Raw genomic sequence first — 27,413 nt, forward strand, 5'->3', positions numbered from 1 at the left:
GGGACTTGCTTCCTGCACCACTCATCACTGAATCCCACCTGCTAGGTTTCAAGAATCAGCTAAAGACTGTTCTTTTAATCAGATCTGAACCCTCTATCTGCCCATACGATGGTAACATTCTTGCTTCCTGGAGCGCCAAGCTATCCCACGAAGAAACTAAGTGGTTTACAAAATCTCCAAGAGCATACATTCCCTGGGAGTGGTGGGGGGTGGGGGGGATGGCTGTGCCACAGTCACGCACAGGGGGAACATTGAAAGCAAGAGTGGAGGCATAACCTTAGCACGCCACCGGGAGGCTAAAGGCCACACACTACCAGACCAAGAAGGGACCACATACAACCACCCTCTCCCCCACAGGGGCCACTGAGCAGAGGTTTTTGGGCGGCCTTCTATTTTCTCCTCGTGCCCTCTTCACTTATATGCCCTCAAGATTAGCTTAGAATCTGGAGTTCCAACAAGATTGAGAGGATTAATAGAGACGTACAGGGTCACAATAAGTGGGCACAGCGGGGAACATTTGCAGCACACACCGAGAGGCCGACCTGCTGTCGGTCAAAATAGAACCAGAATTACAATGCAACCCTGCAGCATAGTATAGGATCGAACGTTCAGTAGGGAACAGGGTAGGGAGGGCGCAAACAATGAAGCCACATAGCCATTACCCTCAACTAAAGCTAGCGAGTGAGCGCTCGAGAGAAACTTGCCTGACAGCAGTAAAAAGAAGTCCAAGTGGACCACGAGGAGGCAAAAGAGGGGTCAAGAGGCCTCACAAAGAGGACCATTATGTGCGAGGATGCCCTGGCAGATATGGGGGAGAGCCACCAAGGGAGCAGAGATCCCATGCAAACAGGACGCCCTGGGTAACGACCCAAGGAGTCAGCAGGTCACAAAGCAGAGAACCAACCAGTCCTTGACCAAACCTAGACATACCAAAAGACGGTCCAAAGGCCAGTATGGGGACCAGCAACAATGACAGACCAAGACGAGAGTGTGGCGTCTGCGTGCCCCCTTCATGAGCAAGGGGGCAGGAAAGCTGCCCATCACGCCCATCCAAGGCTCCAGGCTCGCAACCCCACCCCCTGCTGATGCTTTATCTGTACTCAGTCTGTGCTCCAGCTCCAGGCGACTCTCCTGCCTCGGTCCCATTTACCCCCCCCCCCCACCTCAAATGGAGGCTCAGCCAGCCATGACGCCTAGCCAACAGGGGCTGGCAGAGTGCTCCTTCATTTCCAAAACGAGTCCTTAAATCAATTCTGGACACACTAGAAAGATGTTCACACCCAGAACCACCCCCAGGCGCGACCTGAACTTACTCTGAATATAAAGACGTGAGTGAAGCCGAAGGGCTGCGGCCATCCCCGGCTACACCGTAAAAGATATCATTGCATTTGGGTTCTCGTGCGAATGTGTGCTTTTAAAGTGTGTTCTCTGCCCTTCATCTGAACACGACGCAGACACTAGTCCACAGCGTCCCTCCATCCAGGAGAGCAACAGCAGCCTGTGAAGGTCGCTGGGGCAGATTCCCAGGGCTTCAAGCCAAGTGGCACTCCGCTGCTTCTTCCCCCGTCACCTGGAGCCTGGCCAGCAACCCTGCTAGCAGGCCTGGATAAAGGGAGCTGCGGCTACCGCGCAGTGCACAGTGCAGACAGTAACATCTACACATTCCAGCCACACTACTCCTGCCCCCATCCCCCCCCCTATCACCTGGAGCCTGGCCAGCAACCCTGCTAGCAGGCCTCTAGATAAAGGGAGTTGCGGCTACCGCACAGTGCAGACAGTAACATCTACACATTCCAGCCACACTACTCCTGCCCCCATCGCCCCCCCCCATATCACCTGGAGCCTGGCCAGCAACCCTGCTAGCAGGCCTGGATAAAGGGAGCTGCGGCTACCACACAGTGCAGACAGTAACATCTACACATTCCAGCCACACTACTCCTGCCCCTATCCCCCCCCCCAATATCACCTGGAGCCTGGCCAGCAACCCTGCTAGCAGGCCTCTAGATAAAGGGAGCTGCGGCTACCGCACAGTGCAGACAGTAACATCTACACATTCCAGTCACACTACTCCTGCCCCCATCGCCCCCCCCCATATCACCTGGAGCCTGGCCAGCAACCCTGCTAGCAGGCCTGGATAAAGGGAGCTGCGGCTACCGCACAGTGCAGACAGTAACATCTACACATTCCAGCCACACTACTCCTGCCCCCATCCCCCCCCCCCTATCACCTGGAGCCTGGCCAGCAACCCTGCTAGCAGGCCTCTAGATAAAGGGAGTTGCGGCTACCGCACAGTGCAGACAGTAACATCTACACATTCCAGCCACACTACTCCTGCCCCCATCGCCCCCCCCCCATATCACCTGGAGCCTGGCCAGCAACCCTGCTAGCAGGCCTGGATAAAGGGAGCTGCGGCTACCGCGCAGTGCACAGTGCAGACAGTAACATCTACACATTCCAGCCACACTACTCCTGCCCCCATCCCCCCCCTATCACCTGGAGCCTGGCCAGCAACCCTGCTAGCAGGCCTCTAGATAAAGGGAGTTGCGGCTACCGCACAGTGCAGACAGTAACATCTACACATTCCAGCCACACTACTCCTGCCCCCATCCCCCCCCATATCACCTGGAGCCTGGCCAGCAACCCTGCTAGCAGGCCTCTAGATAAAGGGTGCTGCGGCTACCGCGCTGTGCACATTACAGAAGGTTAAACCTACACAGACCAGCCACACTACTCCTTCCACCCCCCCCCCACATATCACCTGGAGCCTGGCCAGCAACCCTGCTAGCAGGCCTATAGATAAAGGGTGCTGCGGCTACCGCGCTGTGCACAGTGCAGACAGTAACATCTACACATTCCAGCCACACTACTCCTGCCCCCACCCACCCCCCCCCCCCACATATCACCTGGAGCCTTGCCAGCAACCCTGCTAGCAGGCCTGGATAAAGGGTGCTGCGGCTACCGCGTTGTGCATAGTGCAGACAGTAACATCTACACAATCCAGCCACACTACTCCTGCCCCCAACCCCCCCCATATCACCTGGAGCCTGGCCAGCAACCCTGCTAGCAGGCCTCTAGATAAAGGGAGCTGCGGCTACCGCGCAGTGCACAGTGCAGACAGTAACATCTACACATTCCAGCCACAATACTCCTGCCCCCACCCCCCCCCATATCACCTGGAGCCTGGCCAGCAACCCTGCTAGCAGGCCTCTAGATAAAGGGAGTTGCGGCTACCGCACAGTGCACAGTGCAGACAGTAACATCTACACATTCCAGCCACACTACTCCTGCCCCCACCCCCACCCCCCCATATCACCTGGAGCCTGGCCAGCAACCCTGCTAGCAGGCCTCTAGATAGAGGGTGCTGCGGCTACCGCGCTGTGCACAGTGCAGACAGTAACATCTATACATTCCAGCCACACTACTCCTGCCCCCACCCCCACCCCCACACATCACCTGGAGCCTGGCCAGCAACTCTGCTAGCAGGCCTGGATAAAGGGAGCTGCGGCTACCGCGCAGTGCACATTACAGAAGGTTAAACCTACACATACCAGCCACACTAGTCCTGCCCCCACCCCCCCCCCCACATATCACCTGGAGCCTGGCCAGCAACCATGCTAGCAGGCCTGGATAAAGGGAGCTGCGGCTACCGCGCAGTGCACATTACAGAAGGTTAAACCTACACATACCAGCCACACTACTCCTTCCACCCCCCACATTTCACCTGGAGCCTGGCCAGCAACTCTGCTAGCAGGCCTGGATAAAGGGAGCTGCGGCTACCGCGCAGTGCACATTACAGAAGGTTAAACCTACACATACCAGCCACACTAGTCCTGCCCCCCCCCCCCACATATCACCTGGAGCCTGGCCAGCAACCATGCTAGCAGGCCTGGATAAAGGGAGCTGCGGCTACCGCGCAGTGCACATTACAGAAGGTTAAACCTACACATACCAGCCACACTACTCCTTCCACCCCCCACATTTCACCTGGAGCCTGGCCAGCAACTCTGCTAGCAGGCCTGGATAAAGGGAGCTGCGGCTACCGCGCAGTGCACATTACAGAAGGTTAAACCTACACATACCAGCCACACTACTCCTTCCACCCCCCACATTTCACCTGGAGCCTGGCCAGCAACTCTGCTAGCAGGCCTGGATAAAGGGAGCTGCGGCTACCGCGCAGTGCACATTACAGAAGGTTAAACCTACACAGACCATCTGCCGGTGACGCCAGCCACACCACTGCATGCAGCATTGAGTAAGACGGAACCTCTGGCCAGTGAGCCCCACATTTCACTATGGCCTGTGTGGGCAACAGGAGGGGTGCGCTGCGCTTCCAGAGCCACGTCAAGGGGTGTGGCAAGAGCATCTCCCCCACATCTAGGACAGGAAGTTACAGGGAAACAGTAACCCACAGTCCCTCAAGACACCGTCGACAAGCAGATACGTCCGTAAAAACACAGGGGCTGCCCAGGTGATGGATTCCGTTTCCCCAATGGATCTCTTTCATTATGATCTGGTTTCCAGCAAATCTTTCAGAAACCATTACAAGTAAAACCCTTCAATCCATGCTACAAAGTATCCAGTGAAGTGATTTGCAAGCCGCCTCTTTCACAAGGCCCGTTTCCTGCTAAAATGAATGACACTTAACATACTCCTAAATTACGATGCCAAAATGAAATCGGCCTTTTCTGAAGTATCAGGGCTGTGAACAAAAGAAGCATTTTTTAAAAATTGTGTTCTGGTCGAATTATCGACTTTTCACGAACGGTACAAACATTAATTGCAATAAAATGTCACCTTATTACAATTTCCCCAAGTTACAACTACTTAAAACAAATCATGACGTACATTTCATGTCAGTAGAAGTTGGCCCATCTTTTATCACTTTAAACATTGGCCTCATTTCTTTTATTCTTTTATGAAGCCCAGCGTTTACAGCGCTTTTAAAACAGCGAGCTGGACTTCATGCCCCGCAAGCGGCCTCTCCCAAAACAGCTCAGAGGTGCAGCGCTCTTATTACATACCACAGCGAGCTGGACGACATGCCCCGCAAGCGGCCTCTCCCAAAACAGCTCAGAGGTGCAGTGCTCTCATTACATACACAGCGAGCTGGACTTCATGCCCAGCAAGCGGCCCCTCCCAAAACAGCTCAGAGGTGCAGCGCTCTTATTACATACACAGAGAGCTGGACTTCATGCCCCGCAAGCGGCCTCTCCCAAAACAGCTCAGAGGTGCAGCGCTCTTATTACATACACAGCGAGCTGGACTTCATGCCCCGCAAGCGGCCCCTCCCAAAACAGCTCAGAGGTGCAGCGCTCTTATTACATACACAGAGAGCTGGACTTCATGCCCCGCAAGCGGCCCCTCCCAAAACAGCTCAGAGGTGCAGCGCTCTTATTACATACACAGAGAGCTGGACTTCATGCCCCGCAAGCGGCCCCTCCCAAAACAGCTCAGAGGTGCAGCGCTCTTATTACAAACACAGCGAGCTGGAATTCATGCCCCGCAAGCTTGGAGTCTGATTATGCAGTAGCAGTGACCACATTTGCGATTTTATCACATTTAGCAATTTTAGGTCACCTGCAAACGAGGGAGACTCCTCGATATTAAAAGCAATGGTTTTGCGAGCAATTACACCCCGACTTCACCTTCATTTTCAGCCCCATTAACACTTCTCCTAGCTCCACCCAGTTCCTCCCAATCAAAAAACGACTAATGTCTCGAATCAGAGTTTTAGCAGCCTAGCACTACAGATTGGTTTTTAGGCCCATTTCGGCTATCGAGACAATCGTCGTACGGAAACCGTACATTATCAATGTCACCTGCAGAGAAAAGGTAGCGCTCGGGATTTCTTTAAAGATAGTTAAGATCAGACCCCGGTTAAGGGCATATATATCTAAAACACACACACACACACACACACACACACACACCCCCCCGTCTCAGCCACACGCAATGGGATGGATGCCCCCATCCTCCTGGACTTGCCCAAACTGGGACAGGCATTTCCCTTCTTTAGATAATCCAGTCCCTACCATTGAGGAGTCAGGATTGACGAGTCTGGAGGTCGATAGACCCCTTTCCAAGTAAATAGATGTGGGGCACCCTGGATCCGGTTGAGCCTCTTCGCTCTGCTAGGTTTACATTTCAGAATTTTGAGCGGGATCGATCCCATTGCTCCCCCACACTGCCCTCGAATGAACACCGGCTCCCATCTTTTTGGTGCCATGACCACAGCAGTTTGCTCACCAGTTTCAGAGCTAAAGGGCCTTTGGATATTGCGAGCAGATTCAGCCCCAGATGTTTCCCGTCATTGAGCATCCATTTCCCAGTTCCTTGAGTCAAAGATCTCATCAGTTGGGCCTCAGTATCCATCATTATCGAATGAACCAAGTCCATGGTATCCGATCTGGTCACCAACATAGGGCTCACGCCAGTAGAGATCCGAATTTTTCTGGCCGACTGAGGCGAAGTTTGCTGTCCCTACCCACCCGTCGATGGTGGGGACAATTCGTGGACTCTCCCAAGGGATTTGACACCTGGTCCAGGAATTGCACAGAAAACATGATATAGAGTTCTTGATTTTGCGTGTTTGTGGACTCTTTGATTTGGGCTCCTCATTTGTGGAGAAAAATTCCAAGCCCTTCTGTTGCTTCTTTTTGCGATTTGCCCTACCACGGACTTTCTTTCCATATGTAACTTGGTCCTTCAGCTCAATATCTAGATTATCCACAATTGGAGGCATCAAATCTTGCCCATCCTCTGCCACTTCCTCTTCTCCCACCAAATTGACACACACTGCTGCTTGTGTCAAGCGCACAAACTCTTCAAGCACCGATTCAGATAATGGCGTATTATCAAATGCTGAGCTAATGCTCACTTCCATTTGTTGTACAGGAACGTTGTCCAAACTTCCAGCGTCCTTACGCATTTTATCTATCAGCATAGTTAGGCCGATGTTTAGTTGCTCTGCTTGGTCATTCCAAATCAACACATTTGCACTGTAGGTCTATCAACCCCATGGGCCTGATTTTTTACTTCTTGTTTGAGCTCCTGCAGAGCATCTATTACTGTGCAGTTCACTACATTATTTAAACCAACAAGAGTCAAGTCGCAAGTGCCAAACCCTGACTGCATCGATACTTCACCTTCAAGTAATTCCAATACATCGCTTCCGTCACCCTGCGTGTCCATTATTGGGGGTTGCACCTCATCATGAGCCGAACAATGGTGCATGGTACTAGTGTCCAATTGAGAGTGTATTGATGGCGCCAGGGTGGACTCGGAGACCTAGCGTCACTGGACTTATTTAGCAGCATTGAAACTAACCCACCTACCTGGGGGTCATTTATTATGTGATCTACTAGTGCTCCCCGCTCCATTAGAGACTCACAAGGCTCGTCGCCCACAACTAAATCTTAAAGTGTTTTTGAGTGTATCCGCGTCGCCCAGATTCCAACTTCTTTCTTTGGGGAAAGTAGTTGTCCATTTTATTTCGTGGTGGTAGTAGTGTTCAGGGTGTATGCCACTTTTAGAGTATGTGGTGTTTTAGGAGTACTCGCAGCCACCTCACATAATGCAGGAGGCTCGACCTCCACTCCACTTGGGCGGTTATGAATTTGGGCAGCAGAGGTTAAGGCATTTATCCTTCGGCCGTAGGTAACACAGGTAATAGCTCAGGCAATTAGTTTGACATCTCGTGCTCCGGGGCTCCCAAATCGTCCTAGAATAGCCCACTTCGTAAGTAATAGGTGCTGTGCATCTCACTGCTATAATGAGACAGTCAGGATTAAGTCAATAGGTGTGAATTGAGCCAGGAAACAAATGAGAGAGACAAGGGGAGCAACATAAAAAAGGTGTGGGGGGGGGACGCGGTGGAACAGGGATGCCTTGGCACTAGAATAAATTGTTCCCCAGTACTTTCCTCACTTTAGCTCACCAGCGCCAACCGTCGGCTCGCTACGAGGCGCAGAATTACAGCCTAGACCTCTCCAAAGGACCATGCTTCTTGCACTGCTCCTGGATTTCACAGGAGCTTTCTCTGATAAGAGAAAGAATGCCACATAATCCATGGACCCAATGAAAACACCCCCACAGCACTTGCAGCGCCCTTTGTGGTGTTCACTCTCCTTTCACTCCACCGCCTTCTCAATAGTTAGTGACTAACGCAGGTGTTGTGCGGTGTGCGAATGTTTATAGAAGGGAGACGTTGCAATGTAAATCAGTCTTGCATTGTATCCCTGGAATGGAGTGCATGCTGATGGAATGTTGATGTATGCATTAGACCGCTCAGGAGAATGCTGGGCGAATCTGTGTGCGAGTGTTCTATAGTTATCAGTGCTGTAAGTGAAAGGATGGCCGGTGGGATGTCCTGGAATGTCCACTTGTGATTACCTGAACTTATAATTTACATATTGAGAGTAACTGCATACTATACATAATGTATACATGTACAGTAAAGCTTCCTGACTAAATGTATGTGGCTCTACAGCTGGTCTGTGCATGTGATGTCAGAGCCCTACCATTAAACATAACAGCAGGAAACCCTGAATACACTCACACATGAAGCATTGCGTCTAAAGCTCTGGGGCTCTCCCTCAGCGTACCCCGTACAGAGGTACTGAACCATGTCAATAGACGATGTGCTGTGACAATGTACAAGTTCTGTTCCTTGCAATTCCCAATCTCACACCCAACATCTCGACAGTGTCCAATTGGTTGAGATGAAAAAACTCCCGCCCCGTCCTGAACACAACCTGCTTTAGGGGCCTTAGCTGTTACCTGGGAGACATTTCTGTACACCTTAGTCTGTAGGGGGCTAACGCCCCAAACAGGTTGGTGCATTTATTCTTTTTTACATTCCTCATTCTGTTTAAACCTCATTGTGATGCTGGAAATGCATCGGAGGCACGGGGCCTCCGTATCCATGTCCTTTACTGCTTTTATCATGTGTTCTGTCGTGCTTTCTGCGCAGGAGTTCATGTGGGACTCGTGGCGGTGCAGCTCTCTTTTGGTTTTGGTGAACAGACCCATGGGATACACTTATGGTACCCGTGGGTGGGGATACATCCCTGTGCCCCTAGTGTATGTGGGTCTGTGACCCACAGAGCAGGATACGGGCTGGTGGCAGCTCCGTGCTGAAATGACTGGTGCCCTGAGCATCCTCTATTTTGGGATGCCCAGGCCCTGTCATTGGAATCGGTAGATTCCTGATGGAGACAAGATGGTCCCCGTGGCCTCTTGCCTTCCATCGCCTGTTTCCTTGATCTTCCCGAAGTCCCGGGAAGCCCTGACTCTGTCCCTTCCCCCTGACTGGCTGTTGGGTGGAAGTTCCATATATGGTAGTGTGGGGAAGTGCCGACCAGACTGGCTGGAGCCTTCCCAACGACCGTATGTTGTGGGTACACCTGTGGGTGGGACCTGGCCGAATGGAGTGTGTGACGAATCTACACTTCTTGTTGTGGATGTCTGGTATCTAGTTTTTGACACAAAGACTGAGACAGCCCTGCCCGAAACTGGTATTAATGAAGTGTGTAGTGTTGAATGGCAGAGTACTTTTCCGAATCCACATTCTGTGTTGCGAGTGTCTGGATGGGAATGGCCTGAAACAGCGATCCTTCACAGCGGAGGACGCGACTGCAGACAAGGGACCTCCCGAGTGCCAAGCAGCAACGGACAGAAGGAGAAGGCCTGACTTATGACCGGCACCCCACATCCCCCATTGCCATTCCAGTGATTTCGACCATTTGGAACAGGTACGGATAAATGCCAATGCTATACATATGATCGGAGGAAGAAATCCAATTTTGGGACAACCCACACCAGTCGCCCCAGGTCCATATTTACCAGTACTGGAACACTAAGAGCCAATAACTGCTTGAATAGAATTGCTGTCATTAAGCCTGCAGGTCTAACATCCATACTATGCTGCATAAATTTCTGCCTTGCCGTGCAAGCCCACAGAGAACTTGTTTTGTCTTCCCACCCCGGAATGATCACGGAACTTGGGATCTAGTTTCGACTTATGGGAAACACAGCCAGGTCTACAAACAGGACGGCCTGAGGAAGGCGGTTGAAAATGTCTACATTACCCGCCGAAACGTGAACACATTAAGGGAACGACCGATGACCAATTTTAATTTGACGCTAGTTCCCGATCAGTGGTTGACATTGACAATCTCACGTAGGCAAAACAAAGATATCTTGTAATTCAAAGACCCAGATACTAGACCCCACACACAAAACCAGGAGGACAGCTTAGGCACCCCCGGAACAAGTACAAAGGACTTTTGACTTTGGTGTGTGCGTGCAATCTAGGATAAGTCTGAATCATGTAGTGTTTTCTCTTTCTTCTCTTTTGAAACAATAAGTCGTAAAGTGAATTACAACTGATATGACATTTGAGATTTTGATTTAAGCATTAGAAGCTGTATGAGATTTGTCTACACTGCAACTGAATTGTTTTTCCAAAAACTGCACGTTATTGTAAATAATAATTGTTGTACTGTATTTTCTTCTTGATTCATTTTCTTTTTAACCAGAACATTATTAATTTCTTTTATATACACAAAATATTAAAAGTATGTTTGTTTCAAGCCCTTTTTCCTTTATATGATCAAGGCCATACATGTACAGGAAGTGTGAGTGGTTCTCCCAATGTTTCTTTGTCCTCCAATTGCCTCAAACTAGAAGGACAAGGAAGAAATAAGATTGTGCATTCACAAATAAGTGGAGTGTCAGAACCCTGTCATTTTCTTTTAAACTTTGAAAAACGGATAGGGACACACCTTTGTTTGATATACTGAATGCACTGTGTGCCGGATGCCCTTCGTAGTGATTGGATGCTCGAGTGTGACCCAGCAGAGTGAATGGGAGATCATAGTATATCTGGGGACCTTTCACTGCTAGGAATCATGGTCAGAAGCTGAAGTCCAAACTACGAAGAGTAACTGGAGTGAAAATGAAGCTTGACCTTGAAGCCCTGCTGGAAGAGAAGAATTGCCGTAGCTCTTCACCAATCTGAAAGCTGCTGTGTCTCCAAGGACTGACCCAGAGAGGACCTGGTAAAGTGCCCACTTCCTGAGCTACGAGGGACCATCGTACACCAACTGATCTTTGCTAAAGCTCCCTGGTAGACAGACCTACGAAAGGCTGCCGACCAGAGACTGCCACGGAATCCCAAAGAGAAGCGCCCGGACTGTTGTCCGCCACCGTGCTCCCATTGCCTAAGAACATTTGATCCAAGGACACCCTCATCTGCACCGTCGCCCACCTTATCCCGCTGGAGGAGGCCAGGCCGTCGACGTGCCCAGGAGCATCCGACAGTGGGTTCCCCACCACCCAAAAACAACAGACGCTGACTACTCGACGCCCTTGTTGGGCCACAGTTCTTCAAACTCTTTGCGGTCCAGAACTATCGACATCGAGGTGCCCCGCATGCCTCTTCCTTGCAGGACGTTTACACTTCCCCGTCGACGAGCACCGCTAGGAAAGAAGCTGCCACTTCACTGCCGTAGTTCACCCTGTTCTCCTTCGGACATTAGACGACCCATGACTCCTGCCTTAAAGGGAGGGCAATCAAGAAGGGCAGTCGATTCCCAGACGAGGAACGCTACCACGCCAGGTACTTTGGGGTTGCAGAACTATTGGAAAGACTCTTGTGAACAATATATGGACTGGGCTTGTACAGGTTACCCAGGGGGTTGGATCTCCCCACAGTTGATGCACTTTAAAGAGGTCTAAAAGTAATTGTGGTACCACGTAGAACTGTATATTTGCCATTATAGATAACCGAGTACAATGAGTTATCGTGATATTGTACATAACCTTGAATATTAATTATATAAAGACTGTTTTAACTAATACAGTGTGCGGACATTCCTTTGTGGGTGCGTGGGGCCTACACTGTACTTAAAAACCAGCCCGCATCACCTCCTGAGAAGTTAGGCCTTGATTGCTCATCCATTGCTACCGTAATATAGAATCTTGGCTGGGGTCATCTGTGCCCCTCCTCTACGATATAGAGAGCAGGAGTACAGACCCTCCCCCCCCTCCGGTCTTTACACTCCTACTTTATTAAATTCAAGTTTAGTTCCTGCAATAATAATGTGCCAGTCATCATGAATTGTTTAATTATAACACATGCCAGACTGCAATATTCATAGAACAGCCTGGAAATAATGTTTGTTACAAGCCAGTTATGGTATAAAATGATTACAGAGCAGAACTTTTATTTTTAACAAAAACTGCTTGAACTATTTTTCTGCAACACATTAAGAGCTGCATTTTTGCTCTTAAATCCAAACGGATTCTATATTGCTTATATGGATCAGCAAATTGACGATCTTACACATTATATTAAGCAATAGACAAGGTAAAAAGGGAATGAGCGTGTGGCCATATATATTATAAAGGAATACAATACCCCCTACGATACATTAAAAAAAGAAATCTGTGACCTCCATTTGTCCAATGTATTTTAGGGGTACATGATCTCATATTTCGCAATTTGATTGAAGCCCACAAGATTACTGTATAACAACTTTTGAGATGCTTTCCCTACTTTTACAAAGAGGGCAATTTCCCCTCAGTTTAGCTAAAGATTCCATGAGCCTCTCTTCATGCGTGCAAGGAGCCAATAACTGTACTGCATAAATTCTGTATATATGAATTGTATATAAGCTGAACATTCTACCCATCCCTTGCCTGGTAGTAACTTTACCTGTACATGTATTGTCCATATTGAGAATTTACCTGAAACTATGTAAGCTTTTCATTTTCCTATTGTTGTGCCCTGTTACCTCCGGGTTTGGTGCGCATTAGAAATAAATAAACAAAAACAAAAAAACAATTTGGGGGAAAATTAGTAGGCCGCGTCAAGAGTACCCTTCCAATTTTGACAACCAGCCTAATCACATGGATTTCAATGCTGGGTGTTATTGGCTTGATTTTCTTTTAGATAAATCCAGATTTGGTGCTTTAGGATAAAACCCTCAAATACAATTCAATTTGTTGATTGTACTATTAGTGGAATGATTTAACCGTTAACCTTGATTGATAGTCTTCACCAAAGCTCGTCACCCATGATTTCCTCCAACCACGTCCCTCCCAAGTAAGTACCAACTAAACAGGGTAGGGCTTATGGTTCTTGGTAAAAACTCAGCAGATTTGCCTTTGCTACTTTGGCCAGACTATGCTCTTTGGTCAAATTGATCTGTGCATGCAGTAAATAAAAAAATGGATGGCATGCAATCAGCTGCAGCTTAATGCGGCCAAAACAGAGGTAATTCTATTCAGTGCAGGAATTAAGCTGTGGGCCGAAAAACAAGAGATAACCCCACAGGTCCTAGGAGAAGATACCCAGTTCTCACCAATCTGGGATCTACATGGAAGGGAAACCTAGGCAGCGAAGCCCAGGTAGGCGCCAAGGTGAGCCATCCAGAGATCTCAGATCGGAGATAAAATGCTAATGTTCATACCCCAGACTAAACAGGTCTCAAAGGGGGATAGGAGGTTCTCGGTCTTTGACCCAAAGGTATGGAACCATCTACCACTTACCATTCGCTCATGCTCATCACTGGCAAGCTTCAGAAAGGCATTACAAAATGTTCTCTTTAAGTAAACACAAGAAATATATACACCAGCCGCTACATTGTGAATACTTTGATCACCCTGATCGATACAAATCTTAGTACACATCTGTGCCCTGTAGGGAAGGGTAGGTCAATAGGACCCCCTCCCTCTACAGGCCCCCACCGGTTAAGTCCCATGACTCGTCGGCAGCCCCCCGGCCTCCCGGGCCCAGGCGGCAGGGCGGCTGCAGGCCGACACGTGGGGCTGCACCACCATGTTATATGGCAGAGCATAGACGCCATCTTGTATTTAGCCATCCCCATCTTGTTAGAAATGTGCATATTGAACCCAAGGCAGAGCCACCGAATGCTGCAGAGTGACCCCCCCCACTTGACCGCGCTCACAGCGGTCCACACTTCCCCCACCTCCTACTGCATGGCAGATCCGCTGAAGACGCATTCTCACGAGTCACCAGACGCGAACAAACAACAAAATAAAACACTGTAGCTGTTAACCTTCCGCAGTACATCATTGCCCCAGCTATGAACGGGAACATCAGAATGTAACTGAGATCAGCCCAATCCCTGCAGGCTCTGACCCCTGTACCAAGCCCTCCCCTCCCCCGAACTATAGACGGCGTGGCGCCTCGCACCCATACCCACACCGAAAACACTTGCACCTTGTAGAAACTATTTATATAATATGTGCCTTCTTGACTAACGTTCGCTGCTAATGTAAAGGAGAATGGGTAAAGAGAGAAAGGTGCAGCCGATATTGTATATAATGGCAAAATGTATAAAGACTGGACAGCTGATAACAGTAAACAATAACCTGTGTTGCTCTCTTTATAGGTTCTTTACACACACCTGCCTGACACGACCTCATGTTCGTATGTCAACTGTAGATGTGAAATGCTATTTAAACGAAAGATGATCTCCAGCTAATACCCCATGTTAATGCAAATACATACGAGTGCTTCTAGAGACCCTCATGTGTTAGTCGCCCCTCACCCACACAACAGTAAACCGGCTCATGCAGGATGCCACGCACAGAGCTGCAAGGCCATTTCCCCCTCCTCCTGCCCAGGCTCTCTCTCGAGATAGACGGTGTTCAAACAGCAAAGCCCTGCCTTCCCTCCCGACCCTGCTGGACCCATTTCAAGCATCCACCACCCTCCCCTGTGCCAGAGGCCGCCATAGCCTGACTTACGAGCTACCTGGTCCTAAATCCCACCACCTTTCAGGTACCAGTCACATGCCCCCCACGGGTCAGTAGTACCTCCATCAACTCCGAGTTAATGACCCTAGAAAGGGGGGCGCCCACATGTGTACCAACAGATCATAATACCATCCCTCAACGAAATTGCCAAGGATGGTCAAGCACCCCCGGCCATGCCCCTAACTATGCCCATGAGACAACTTAAGGTACCTCCCAAACTGATGTATTGAGACACTCCAGATAGCATATCAATGTTCCTAGCCATGTATTGATCTAAGGTCAGTGCTTACAAGAGTTGCAACTCAACAGGACACATGAAGTGTGATGAATGGGTGGGAATGTGTGGCCAAAAGGGCAAATGTTAGTTTAGCTATCAATCGTTGTTACAAGGCATGTCCGGCCCAGCGCTACACCCCGATGAGCCCAGCTGACCTCCCACCTCACGTGGCGCAGCACCAACGTCCGCCAATCCTGGAGAAGCAACTGTACACATAGTATACCACCTAGCCATCACAACCCAATCCCCAAGACTCTGTGGCCCCTATAGCTTACCTCATGCAGGACGTGTATTTGTAATATAACTAACTGTCTTTGCTATTGACAAACAGAGTGCTCTCGGAGTTTGCAGAGTCCTTTGCATGCCCTATATTGAATTATATAAAGCTCTTTTGGTCTTACCCGCACTTGGTCCTGGCCTCATTCCCCTTCTGGGGTGTGTCCATTACTGCCTCTCACTAAGAGGGGTGCGTTTCTGGGGACACTTACATTCAGCCCGAATGCAGTTCAGTCTGCTAGGTGCGTGTTAGAAATCTTCAAAATCAAAAGTCCAGTCTGTGTTTAGAAATCTTTATAACATAATTGGAGTCTGGTCACAAAACCTCAGCACAGGCCAATCATGCAATACTTTTTTGGTTCCAACATGGGCAGGTAATGAAGGATGCCTTATGTTTGAGAAAGATTAAACCGTGCTGGCGCTAACATACATCACTGTGTCTGACCACACACTGCCAGGCTATCTCCAGAAAACTACCATAACATTCAAATGTACTTTAATCATAGTTCCCGAGAGATGGAATATTAATGTTAATAGACCTTCCTCCTCAATGCCACGTGCGTAACTGGACCCATTTCACGTTTCTATCGGTGGACCCTTTCCAATTCCTCTAGACCTCCAAGTGCCTATCTAAGGCTTTTGTGAGCCAACAAATATATGTTTTGATCGGAGTACTATCTGAATACGGCCTCTTCCTCTTCACGGATGTGGACCTCTCGCTAATTAGGTGGATCCGCTCCTAGTAGGCAGCCACGTATAGAAGTTCGAGAACAGGGGCCGGCGGCCACGTCACCGTCAGAACTAATTAGCGAGAGGTCCACATCCGTGAAGAGGAAGAGGCCGTATTCAGATAGTACTCCGATCAAAACATATATTTGTTGGCTCACAAAAGCCTTAGATAGGCACTTGGAGGTCTAGAGGAATTGGAAAGGGTCCATGGGTGGTTACCACTACTGAGACTTAGTTGGATCTAGGAAAAATTCAGCTTCCACATCCCATGAAATAGCAAGTTGTTGGTTGAATAGGAAGAATCTACCTGAAGCACAGGATTACCTCTGCCCCTGATGAATGTCCGGTTATTGAGAACACAGAGGACAGAAACTTATATAAGTTGGGCTGTGACACACAATGGGAAATGAGATCAATTAAGTTGCCATGCTGATCTAATTGTCGGCATAAATGTTTCTATACTGCGAGGTGGAATGTTTTTAACATGTATATGACTATGTTATGTGTATATGTTTTTGAAACTATTTTTGTATTACCTGTGCTGAATTAGAGATTAATATATTAAAAATGATATTTTCTGATAATACTGTTTTATGTTTATTGAGAATACATAATGCAGCCCATATTGATTTAGCGGCTGTTATGTATTTCTGCTTTCTGAGGGGATAAGTTCACTGTTTTATATAGTTTGTTGTATATTCCTTCCTTTTGTTGAAATATATGTTATATATCCTCACTTAGTAGGAGGGATCATCACCAGAGTGTGGGGTTACCCGTGTAGAAGAGTATCTGGGTATTAGGGCTGCATCCTTTAACAAAACGCTGAGGTTCTTCCATGCTCCTCTGAAACCCGAAGGAAAGGGAGTCCACCTCCACCACCAACTGGTCCAAATGACTAACAAGCAAACACCTTGCTGGCCACATCCAATAAAGTAATCCGACAATAATTGGACTTCCCTGGCCCTCTTTTACATGGCAGAATAGTAGATACCATTTGCCAAGGCACTTCTCACTACCTTATCAAAAAGAACCAACAAAACGTCTATGCAAGAGTCAACGTTTTCCTTAAGTACCAAGGAGTAACTTCCCTTGTAGCTTCTTTGCCTAACTGCCCTTCACAGCTCTCCAGACGTGCAAGTGTCACTCCCCAGGCTGCTGCTCCTCTATCCCAACAATTGCCAACACGTGTACGTATAGTGATTTCCATAGACCTAAACATATGAAAGGTCAACCCGCTTTTATACTGCTGTTTTACTAAGCGCTGACATTTTAAATATACACTTCAGGAGGTTTCTCAATTTAATATTCCTCAAATGCTTCAACACGTTTATTCTTCCAAACCAAAGTTTAAAACTTCATCTCACATTGGTTGCCAACAACTCCTGCTAATGTTGACGAAGGTCTTACATGGACATCATTTTAGACAATAACCTACTATCACCCTGGTCGTTTATACAAACTGGTACCATACGAGAAGTAGTTTCCTGTCCTCGGGTGATGCCCATCAGAGAAGCCAAGATAGGCGTGGTTACTCCTCACCCTGACTCATAATCTAATAATCAGTCTAATATCAGGCAATACCAAGCAGTCCATGATGGCGGCACCAAATCCATTAGACCATGTATAGTTTCCTGGAATGCCACTTTGAACATCATTTTTTTATTTAAATGTATTTATTAACAGGAGAGAGACAACGTCGAGAAACATTTCCAATACACACAAAGGATACACATCTGTCAATAGGCCCAGAGGCCCCAGGATTACATCCACATTTCCCCATGTCAGGAGTAGAGAACTCTATGCATCTCTTGCCCTTTGGCCTCCTCCTGCACTCGTGCCAACTGTACCCAGATTATCTCTGGCTCCTCTTACCCCAACATCCAGTCCCCCTCTCGTCCCCCCGGATCTATCCCTGTGCCTTTCACCACAACATCCCTAATCTGCACCCTATCATGGAAGCTGTGTGTCTGGGGAAGTCATCAGAACAATCAACAGTTGACGCCAATCCATAGCTATTCCCTCATCTTGTTCCACTTGAGATGTGCGTAAAATCTGCAGTTCAGCCGCCCTCCCCCTCCACTCCAACCTCTGGACATCCAATACCCATTGGGTTAGCAAGTGTGCTCTGGGGTTCTTCCATGCTATCGCCACCTTCGTGTTGCAAATATCTTGAGAACCCGTACTCTTCCTCTGCTTATGTGCTATCCCTCTGGGTAAAGTCCCTAGCAGGCAGATCATTGGTGTGCATTCATAGCTTCCGGCCAACAACTGGTCCCCTTGTTAAACATACATAACCCCATATATCCATGGCCACAGCCCATTGCTGCACAGACATAGGTTTCTTCATATTCACAAATACAACCCCTGGAATGTCTTTAACGCACGAGTCAGATGGTTTGTTGTTCAAATTTATATCTGGTCCGTTGACAAAACCATGAACCACCACCAAAATTGCTCACAGCAAGATCTTCTATTCAACTCAAATAACTGCGCTACCAAGGCAGAAGCAATATCTACAACTAGTGAAACAAAGGTTTATCAGCCTCTCACGTCCACACCAGCACTACCCCCAAATTGTGTGCAAGGATACGGTCAGACTTGCTGTCAAACTCCAGTGTGGCAAGGGCCCCCACATCGTCTGCAAGGATACGGTCGACCTCCAGTGTGGTAAGGCCTAAAGTGTTATTTATTGCAAACAGTCCACCAATAGGGCAGCCCTTAGGACTACTTTTTAGTAACATAAGTGTAGCCGTTCCAGTTTAATCCAATATTTACTGCTTGTAATAATAGGTCATAAGGGCCAGGTGAGGACTGGCAAGAAATAGTATTAAAACCATGGTAGTTCCATGACAGGTTATTCACAGTATCTGTGATGAATTAAGGGGCAAATATTCTTTCTTGGCTTAATTTGTGGGTATTCTGTTGCCAGCAGTAGCCTCCAGGCGCCACTCAAAAGGGATGCAGCAACCAGGCTCCACATCAGAATGAGCCATGTGATGTTCAAACTGAAATCAGTTTATATATAAATTCTGAGGAAAAAATATCTCGTAAAGACAGTTAGGTTAGTTAAGGGGAAACACTTCAATGTGCTAGGTGTTGGAAGTGAGACCCCTTGAACTCAGAGTACCCCGACTAGGATTCAACACCTGCAGAATTTCATAGGGTTTGTTGTGTTGACACCCGCCTCGCTAAAGTTTTTTTTAAACTGAATTCCAAGCGTTTTGTTGGAATAACCAATTAAATGTAATAGAAAAATAAACACTACTGGAAAGGAGAGACAGAGTGACATAGTAAACCGGGGAATAGGAACATGTGAAGGAGAAGAGCAGGACTGCCTGGGTTCAGGACTCTAGGGCTAACCCACCCCTTCACTTTACTGACCTTCCTTGACCCACATCCTAGGCTGTGCGAAGTGTTGCGCTTAAAGCACTGGCCCGTACTTGCCCAAGGGTGGGAAAGTGAGGACTTCCCTGGGGGAAAACTAACTTGAGGACCACACCAAGGGAGTCTTTCGAACCAAATCCTCAGTGGACAATGGACAGGGTACAAAAGAGAACAAAGAAAGGGAGATGCCACGCTGAAACAAGCTATTACCTTAGCCCTAAAGGAACTATGTTAATAGGTATTGGGAGAAATATAGGCCTTTCTTTCTGTGAAAGACTTTGCACGTCAATTTCACTTATAAGGAGAAGCCTGGTACTCCATTAGTTCAAAACCACTAAAGTAACTTCACTTTATGCTATCCCAGGTCATCATTTTTACCCCTGTGTGCTCAGCTTTCTAAATAAACCTCAGTTTACTGTCAGAAATCAGTTACTACTCCAATTAGGGAGAGACACTGATGTGACATTTATAACGAAACAAGACAAGGAGGGGGAAACGGAGAGAGGACAAAAAAACGATCTTACTAGGCCTTGTGTCATCAGATCGCACAAGTGCAGGGCAGTGGAAGGGGAGAAGTGCTGAGGGGGAGGGAGAAGTGCAGGTAACTCAAAAGTGCAGCGAGCGTGTGGCTCAGTGCAGGCAACTCAAAAGGTGCAGAGAGATGGGACTGTAGGGTTACAGATACAGACCACAAGTGCTGGGGGAGCCAAGAGGCAGTGAGAGGTGCAACTGGACAGGGCCCAAGTTCAGAGGGTGGCCAGATGACCAGTGCATGGAGCAGTCGGGACATAAGCAGGGAAGAGAAAGAGGAAGCGAAGAGGAAGGTCTTGAGTTGCTTCCAGAACCAGAGATGGTGCTGCTCAAGTTTGAGAGGCAGGGAGGCTGTTCCAGAGGGAGGCCCCATCCGAAGATAGAAGTCTGCCCCCAACTATCTGCTTGGAAAAACCGCTGACCCTCAGAGAGTTGGAGGTGGATGAGTGGAGAGCTCAAGAAGGGAGATGTTTAGGAAGAGAGAGTTTGAAGTAGTGCAGTCCCTGGCCCCAGAAAACCGTGTGGATGATGCAGAGGGTCTTCAACTTGATCCTTGCCACCACTGGGAGCCAATGAAGAGATTTCACAGCTGGTGAGATATGATCCCTGAGCTTGAGGCCAAGGACAAGTCTTGCAGTCCTGTTCTGGATAAGTTGTAGAGGATGGAGAGTAAAGGCAGGAAGATTTAGAAAGAGGCTGTTGCAGTAGTCCAGTCTAGAAAAGTCCAGAGCTCTGGAGACAGTGAACTTCAGGAGGAAGAATAACTGAGGAGGTGCAGCTGATAGATTGACTTCTTAAGAGACGTTGGAGATTTGAGGAGAGAAGGAGAGGATGGAGTCAAAGATGACCCTAAGGTTCTTAGCCTTAAAGGCAGGAAGAGGGCCCCGATTGGGGGGCCAGAGAGAGAGGAAAGGAGCTGGTTTTCCGATGAGGAGAAGCTCTGTCTTACTGGCATTAAGGCAGAGATCATTGGTGGCCCACCACTCCTGAATTGGGGAAAGTCTGGAATGAAAGAAGGCGAAGTGGCAGCCGAGGGGAGCCTGAAAGAGAGCTGGATGTCATCCGCGTAACACTGAAAGTTGGAGCAGAGAGCAGCGATGCACTTGGCAAGAGCTCCAAGGTACTGGTTAAACAGAGCCAGGGAGAAAGGTTAGACCCCTGGAGAACACCAGAGTTAGAGAGAAAAGAGAGGAAGGACCCCAGCTGGACCTGAGAGGGTCGATCAGTGAGAAAGGAGGTTAGCCAGGGCCTGTTCAGTGATACCCAGGTTATCACGGTGGTGATTGAGCATTATGGCATGATTGACCTATCAAAAGCAGAAGCTTAAGGAGAACGAGGACAGAAGGAAGGTTAGACAGCAGGTCTTCACATTGGATTGTTTCTCTTTTTGCCTGGCTTATTCCAACTATTGAGACACTGACTGGGATCTATCACTCTCTGACACACACTACTGGCACTTGCCCACTGGGCCTCCCATGAACTCAAGTGTTGCTCTGTCATACTTTCAGGCAGTTCTCACCTCCCTCGAGTAGTCAGATTTTCTTGCCCCTGTATGCATTGTGGTGTGCATTGACATTTTGCACTTCCAGGACTAGAGTAACATTTCCCGACTGGAATGAGACATGCTTGATAGTACCTTGAGAATGAAATGCATCGGTGAGTATTAAAGGGATGGTCTAGTACATTTTTTTATTTAAAAAATAGATAGGCCACATAAAAAAAAATACTAGCATTCTCCGTTTTAAAACTTCCTATGTAAAATTTTGAGCTATTCAAGCTCAAAATTTGAAAAAGCAAGCACAGAGGCGCAGCCATTTTGTGAAATGGAGGCCCTCCTGTGCTGGCTTTTGCTTTTTTCCAGGCGAGCAGGTGCCAAGTCTTGCGAGGATAACCCTGACCCTAGAGGGCGGTGGGGGAGGGGTGCAGGCTTCCTGCTGCCCCACCATGCCCGGGGGAGGGAGGCACCTGTCAGAGGAGCTCTTCTCACAAGTGCTGGGGGGTGCAGGCTGCCTCATCATCCCCAGGGGAAGGGGGGCACCTGTCAGAGGAGCTCTTCTCACAAGTGCTGGGGGGTGCTGGCTGCCTCACCATCCCCGGGGGGAAGGGGGGCACCTGTCAGAAGAGGTCTTCTCACAAGTGCTGGGGGGTGCAGGCTGCCTCACCATCCCCGGGGGGAAGGGGGGGCACCTGTCAGAGGAGGTCTTCTCACAAGTGCTGGGGGGTGCAGGCTGCCTCACCATCCCCGGGGGAAGGGGGGCACCTGTCAGAGAAGCTCTTCTCGCCAGTGCTTGGGGGGGGGGGGGGGTCTGCAGACTGCCTGCTGCCCCACCATCCCCGGGGGAAGGGGGGCACCTGTCAGAGGAGCTCTTCTCGCCAGTGCTGGGGGGGGGGGGGGGGTCTGCAGTCTGCCTGCTGCCCCACCCCCCACCATCCCCGGGGGAAGGGGGCACCTGTCAGAGGAGCTCTTCTCACAAGTGCTGAGGGGTGCAGGCTGCCTCACCATCCCCGGGGGAAGGGGGGCACCTGTCAGAGGAGCTCTTCTCGCCAGTGCTTGGGGGGGGGGGGGTCTGCAGTCTGCCTGCTGCCCCACCATCCCCGGGGGAAGGGGGGCACCTGTCAGAGGAGCTCTTCTCACAAGTGCTGAGGGGTGCAGGCTGCCTCACCATCCCCGGGGGAAGGGGGGCACCTGTCAGAGGAGCTCTTCTCGCCAGTGCTTGGGGGGGGGGGTCTGCAGTCTGCCTGCTGCCCCACCCCCCACCATCCCCGGGGGAAGGGGGCACCTGTCAGAGGAGCTCTTCTCACAAGTGCTGAGGGGTGCAGGCTGCCTCACCATCCCCGGGGGGAAGGGGGGCACCTGTCAGAGGAGCTCTTCTCGCCAGGGCTTGGGGGGGAAGGGGGGGTCTGCAGTCTGCCTGCTGCCCCACCATCCCCGGGGGGAAGGGGGGCACCTGTCAGAGGAGGTCTTCTCACAAGTGCTGGGGGGTGCAGGCTGCCTCACCATCCCCGGGGGAAGGGGGGCACCTGTCAGAGGAGCTCTTCTCGCCAGTGCTTGGGGGGGGGGAGGGGGGGTCTGCAGTCTGCCTGCTGCCCCACCATCCCCGGGGGGAAGGGGGGCACCTGTCAGAGGAGGTCTTCTCACAAGTGCTGGGGGGTGCAGGCTGCCTCACCATCCCCGGGGGAAGGGGGGCACCTGTCAGAGGAGCTCTTCTCGCCAGTGCTTGGGGGGGGGTCTGCAGTCTGCCTGCTGCCCCACCATCCCCGGGGGAAGGGGGGCACCTGTCAGAGGAGCTCTTCTCACAAGTGCTGGGGGGTGCAGGCTGCCTCACCATCCCCGGGGGGAAGGGGGGCACCTGTCAGAGGAGCTCTTCTCGCCAGGGCTTGGGGGGGAAGGGGGGGTCTGCAGTCTGCCTGCTGCCCCACCATCCCCGGGGGGAAGGGGGGCACCTGTCAGAGGAGGTCTTCTCACAAGTGCTGGGGGGTGCAGGCTGCCTCACCATCCCCGGGGGAAGGGGGGCACCTGTCAGAGGAGCTCTTCTCGCCAGTGCTTGGGGGGGGGAAGGGGGGGTCTGCAGTCTGCCTGCTGCCCCACCATCCCCGGGGGGAAGGGGGGCACCTGTCAGAGGAGGTCTTCTCACAAGTGCTGGGGGGTGCAGGCTGCCTCACCATCCCCGGGGGAAGGGGGGCACCTGTCAGAGGAGCTCTTCTCGCCAGTGCTTGGGGGGGGGGTCTGCAGTCTGCCTGCTGCCCCACCATCCCCGGGGGAAGGGGGGCACCTGTCAGAGGAGCTCTTCTCACAAGTGCTGGGGGGTGCAGGCTGCCTCACCATCCCCGGGGGGAAGGGGGGCACCCGTCAGAGGAGCTCTTCTCACAAGTGCTGGGGGGTGCAGGCTGCCTCACCATCCCCGGGGGAAGGGGGGCACCCGTCAGAGGAGCTCTTCTCACAAGTGCTGGGGGGTGCAGGCTGCCTCACCATCCCCGGGGGGAGGGGGGCACCTGTCAGAGGAGCTCTTCTCACCAGTGCCCCCCTGCATACACTCCTCCCTGGTTTGCATTACCTTGAGCGCCGCACAGCTCGCCCCGGGCTCCCAGCTTCCTGCAGAAGGATGATTTGGCAGAGCTGGGCCTGAATTCTCCGCGGGCTGGTACTACCAGGCGCAGCCTCCCACCGCTCACCTGTGCCTAGAAACGAACTACTTCCATACTAAGGAATGAAAGGTGCTGCCTGGCTCTGACAGGAAGGAAGCGCGCCGCCATGTCTGTGAGGGCGGAGTGCAGACGGCGGCAGCAGCGCCTGTGCCGCCATCTTTGTGAGGGCACACTCCCGCTGAACTCTGGCCAGGTCGCATGGGGCGGAAGCGTCTGACAAGGGTACGCACGAGGGCCATGTGAGTACGAGCGGCGGAAGCGCCTGTGCCGCCATCTTTGTGAGGGCACACTCCCGCTGAACTCTGGCCAGGTCGCATGGGGCGGAAGCGTCTGACAAGGGTACGCACGAGGGCCATGTGAGTACGAGCGGCGAAAGCGCCTGTGCCGCCATCTTTGTGAGGGCACACTCCCGCTGAACTCTGGCCAGGTCGCATGGGGCGGAAGCGTCTGACAAGGGTACGCACGAGGGCCATGTGAGTACGAGCGGCGGAAGCGCCTGTGCCGCCATCTTTGTGAGGGCACACTCCCGCTGAACTCTGGCCAGGTCGCATGGGGCGGAAGCGTCTGACAAGGGTACGCACGAGGGCCATGTGAGTACGAGCGGCGAAAGCGCCTGTGCCGCCATCTTTGTGAGGGCACACTCCCGCTGAACTCTGGCCAGGTCGCATGGGGCGGAAGCGTCTGACAAGGGTACGCACGAGGGCCATGTGAGTACGAGCGGCGGAAGCGCCTGTGCCGCCATCTTTGTGAGGGCACACTCCCGCTGAACTCTGGCCAGGTCGCATGGGGCGGAAGCGTCTGACAAGGGTACGCACGAGGGCCATGTGAGTACGAGCGGCGAAAGCGCCTGTGCCGCCATCTTTGTGAGGGCACACTCCCGCTGAACTCTGGCCAGGTCGCATGGGGCGGAAGCGTCTGACAAGGGTACGCACGAGGGCCATGTGAGTACGAGCGGCGGAAGCGCCTGTGCCGCCATCTTTGTGAGGGCAAACCGCGTTGAACTGTGGGGGCGCGGCAGGTCGTGTGCGGCGGAAACATCTGACAAGTGTTAGGTGGCCGTGTGAGTACGAGCGGCGGAAGCGCCTGTGCCGCCATCTTTGTGAGGGCACACTCCCGCTGAACTCTGGCCAGGTCGCATGGGGCGGAAGCGTCTGACAAGGGTACGCACGAGGGCCATGTGAGTACGAGCGGCGGAAGCGCCTGTGCCGCCATCTTTGTGAGGGCAAATCGCGTTGAACTGTGGGGGCGCGGCAGGTCGTTTGCGGCGGAAACATCTGACAAGTGTTAGGTGGCCGTGTGAGTACGAGCGGCGGAAGTGCCTGTGCCGCCATCTTTGTGTAGGGCAAACACCAGCTGAACTCTGTAGGCGAGCCTGGTCGCGTGGGGCGGAGGCGTCTGACAAGTGCGGTCATGATTGTGGGGCGTTAAGTAATGGAATGGGACGTGATAAGCAGCCATGTTTGTGAGGGCTATATATATATATATATATATATATATGTATGTGTGTGTGTATATACATACACACGCACCCCCCAATTACGAACGTTGAGGCGGTATTCCCCATTCTCGCATCTTGCGCGTGCGTAGTAGCGACTTTTGAACGTTGAGCCGATTGTATATAAAGATAGTGTCTAGTTCCCAGCCGAGCAACGGACCATAGCAGCCATGTTTTTGTGGGACGTTAAATCTTGGAATAGGACGTGACAAGCAACTATGTTTGTGATTGTAAGGGCCAGACCAGCACCCAAATCTACGAACTTGTATTGAGGCGGTATTTCCCCACACTCTCGTCCAGCGCATGCGTAGTAGCGACTTTTGAACGCGGCCGCCCCTCTAATCCCTGTGTAAAGAGGCGGGACTGCGCATGCGTGGTATCGCCCGGCAGCACGTGCGGCACAGACGTTAATCCCCAAACGGCTTGTCCAATGGGCAGACGGGGCTTGTTCTCGCGAGACGAGGTCACGCGGGCTGCAGGCATCTCCTGTCTCCTCCGTCCATGATGTGGAGCGCGTTACTCCCCATTCCCGGACCTCCCTGTTGGGCTCCGGCTGAAGCGGGGCCGGGGTGGTTACTGCCCATTCGCTGCCCATCGCGGTGCTGGGGCCTGGGGGTGGTCGAGGTAGCGGAGCAGCCCTTCCTTCCGGCCGTGAAAGGGCCGCGCTCGCGTCCAGGTAGCAGGGGGACCAGAGGGAGGAGGCCGGTCGGGGCAAGGGTGTAGAGTGAGAGCCCCCCTCCTCTCCGGGTCCAGGAGGCACCCCCTGGGCCCCCATAGGATGGGGGTTGTGGTGAGGGTGTAGAGTGAGACCTCCCCCTCTCCGGGTCCAGGAGGCTCCCCCTGGGCCCCCATAGGATGGGGGTTGGGGTGAGGGTGTAGAGTGAGACCTCCCCCTCTCCGGGTCCAGGAGGCTCCCCCTGGGCCCCCATAGGATGGGGGTTGGGGTGAGGGTGTAGAGTGAGACCCCCCCTCTCCGGGTCCAGGAGGCTCCCCCTGGGCCCCCATAGGATGGGGGTTGGGGTGAGGGTGTAGAGTGAGACCCCCCTCTCCGGGTCCAGGAGGCTCCCCCTGGGCCCCCATAGGATGGGGGTTGGGGTGAGGGTGTAGAGTGAGACCCCCCCTCTCCGGGTCCAGGAGGCTCCCCCTGGGCCCCCATAGGATGGGGGTTGGGGTGAGGGTGTAGAGTTAGATCCCCCCCCTCCTCACCGGGGGTCGGGAGGCTCCCCCTGGGCCCCCATAGGATGGGGGTTGGGGTGAGGGTGTAGAGTGAGACCCCCCCTCTCCGGGTCCAGGAGGCTCCCCCTGGGCCCCCATATGATGGGGGTTGGGGTGAGGGTGTAGAGTGAGATCCCCCCCTCCTCACCGGGGGTCAGGAGGCAGGCCTGCCCCATCATTGCCCTGCCAGGCAGGAGTGGGCAGTCTCTCCCTGGCTTTGCCTCTCACTTGGGATTTGCAGTGGCAAAGGGCAGGCCCAGGGTTCCAAGGAAAGGTGTAGGACGGAGTGGCTTTTTCAGGCGATCTGAGCCTGATCTGCAGGTCGCAGGTTCGAATCCCGACAAGGGCCAACTCAGCCTTTCATCCTTTTGAGAGGTCGATACCAATTTCGGTTGGGTGATATTGTATGTAAATAAGAGCTCTGTTAAGCGCTTTGGATTAAGGCGCTATATAAATAACACATCCTTATCATTTTGAAGATGGGGCCCTCAAATGCACTTGAAAATGTACAGAGCAGCTTGCAGTGCACGTTGTTGATGGTTTTCCTGGGCCCTTTTTATTTTGTGGCTAAAG

The 27,413-nt window shown here is 51.5% G+C and overlaps 2 protein-coding genes across 3 annotated transcripts in view; one reads left to right on the forward strand and one right to left on the reverse strand.

Moving 5' to 3' along the window:
* LOC138511146 (zinc finger protein 37-like) overlaps positions 1-24,306 on the reverse strand; it is a 436,669-nt gene extending 412,363 nt beyond the window's left edge. The window contains exon 1 of one of the 2 annotated variants that reach the window (XM_069626646.1): positions 24,158-24,306. The gene's annotated coding sequence lies outside the window, so the exon portion shown is untranslated. Of the gene's footprint in view, positions 1-24,039 lie in introns of both variants that reach the window. The other variant, XM_069626645.1, reaches the window with a different exon arrangement.
* Positions 24,307-26,149: 1,843 nt separating this feature from the next.
* Positions 26,150-27,413, forward strand: part of LOC138511147 (zinc finger protein 585A-like) — a 47,748-nt gene continuing 46,484 nt past the window's right edge. Inside the window, exon 1 of the mRNA XM_069626647.1 lies at positions 26,150-26,249. The gene's annotated coding sequence lies outside the window, so the exon portion shown is untranslated. The remainder of the gene's footprint in view (positions 26,250-27,413) is intronic.

Source organism: Ambystoma mexicanum, chromosome 6p, assembly GCF_040938575.1.
Source record: "Ambystoma mexicanum isolate Mex_15411 chromosome 6p, UKY_AmexF1_1, whole genome shotgun sequence".
In the NCBI taxonomy this organism is placed as follows: Eukaryota; Metazoa; Chordata; class Amphibia; order Caudata; family Ambystomatidae; genus Ambystoma; species Ambystoma mexicanum.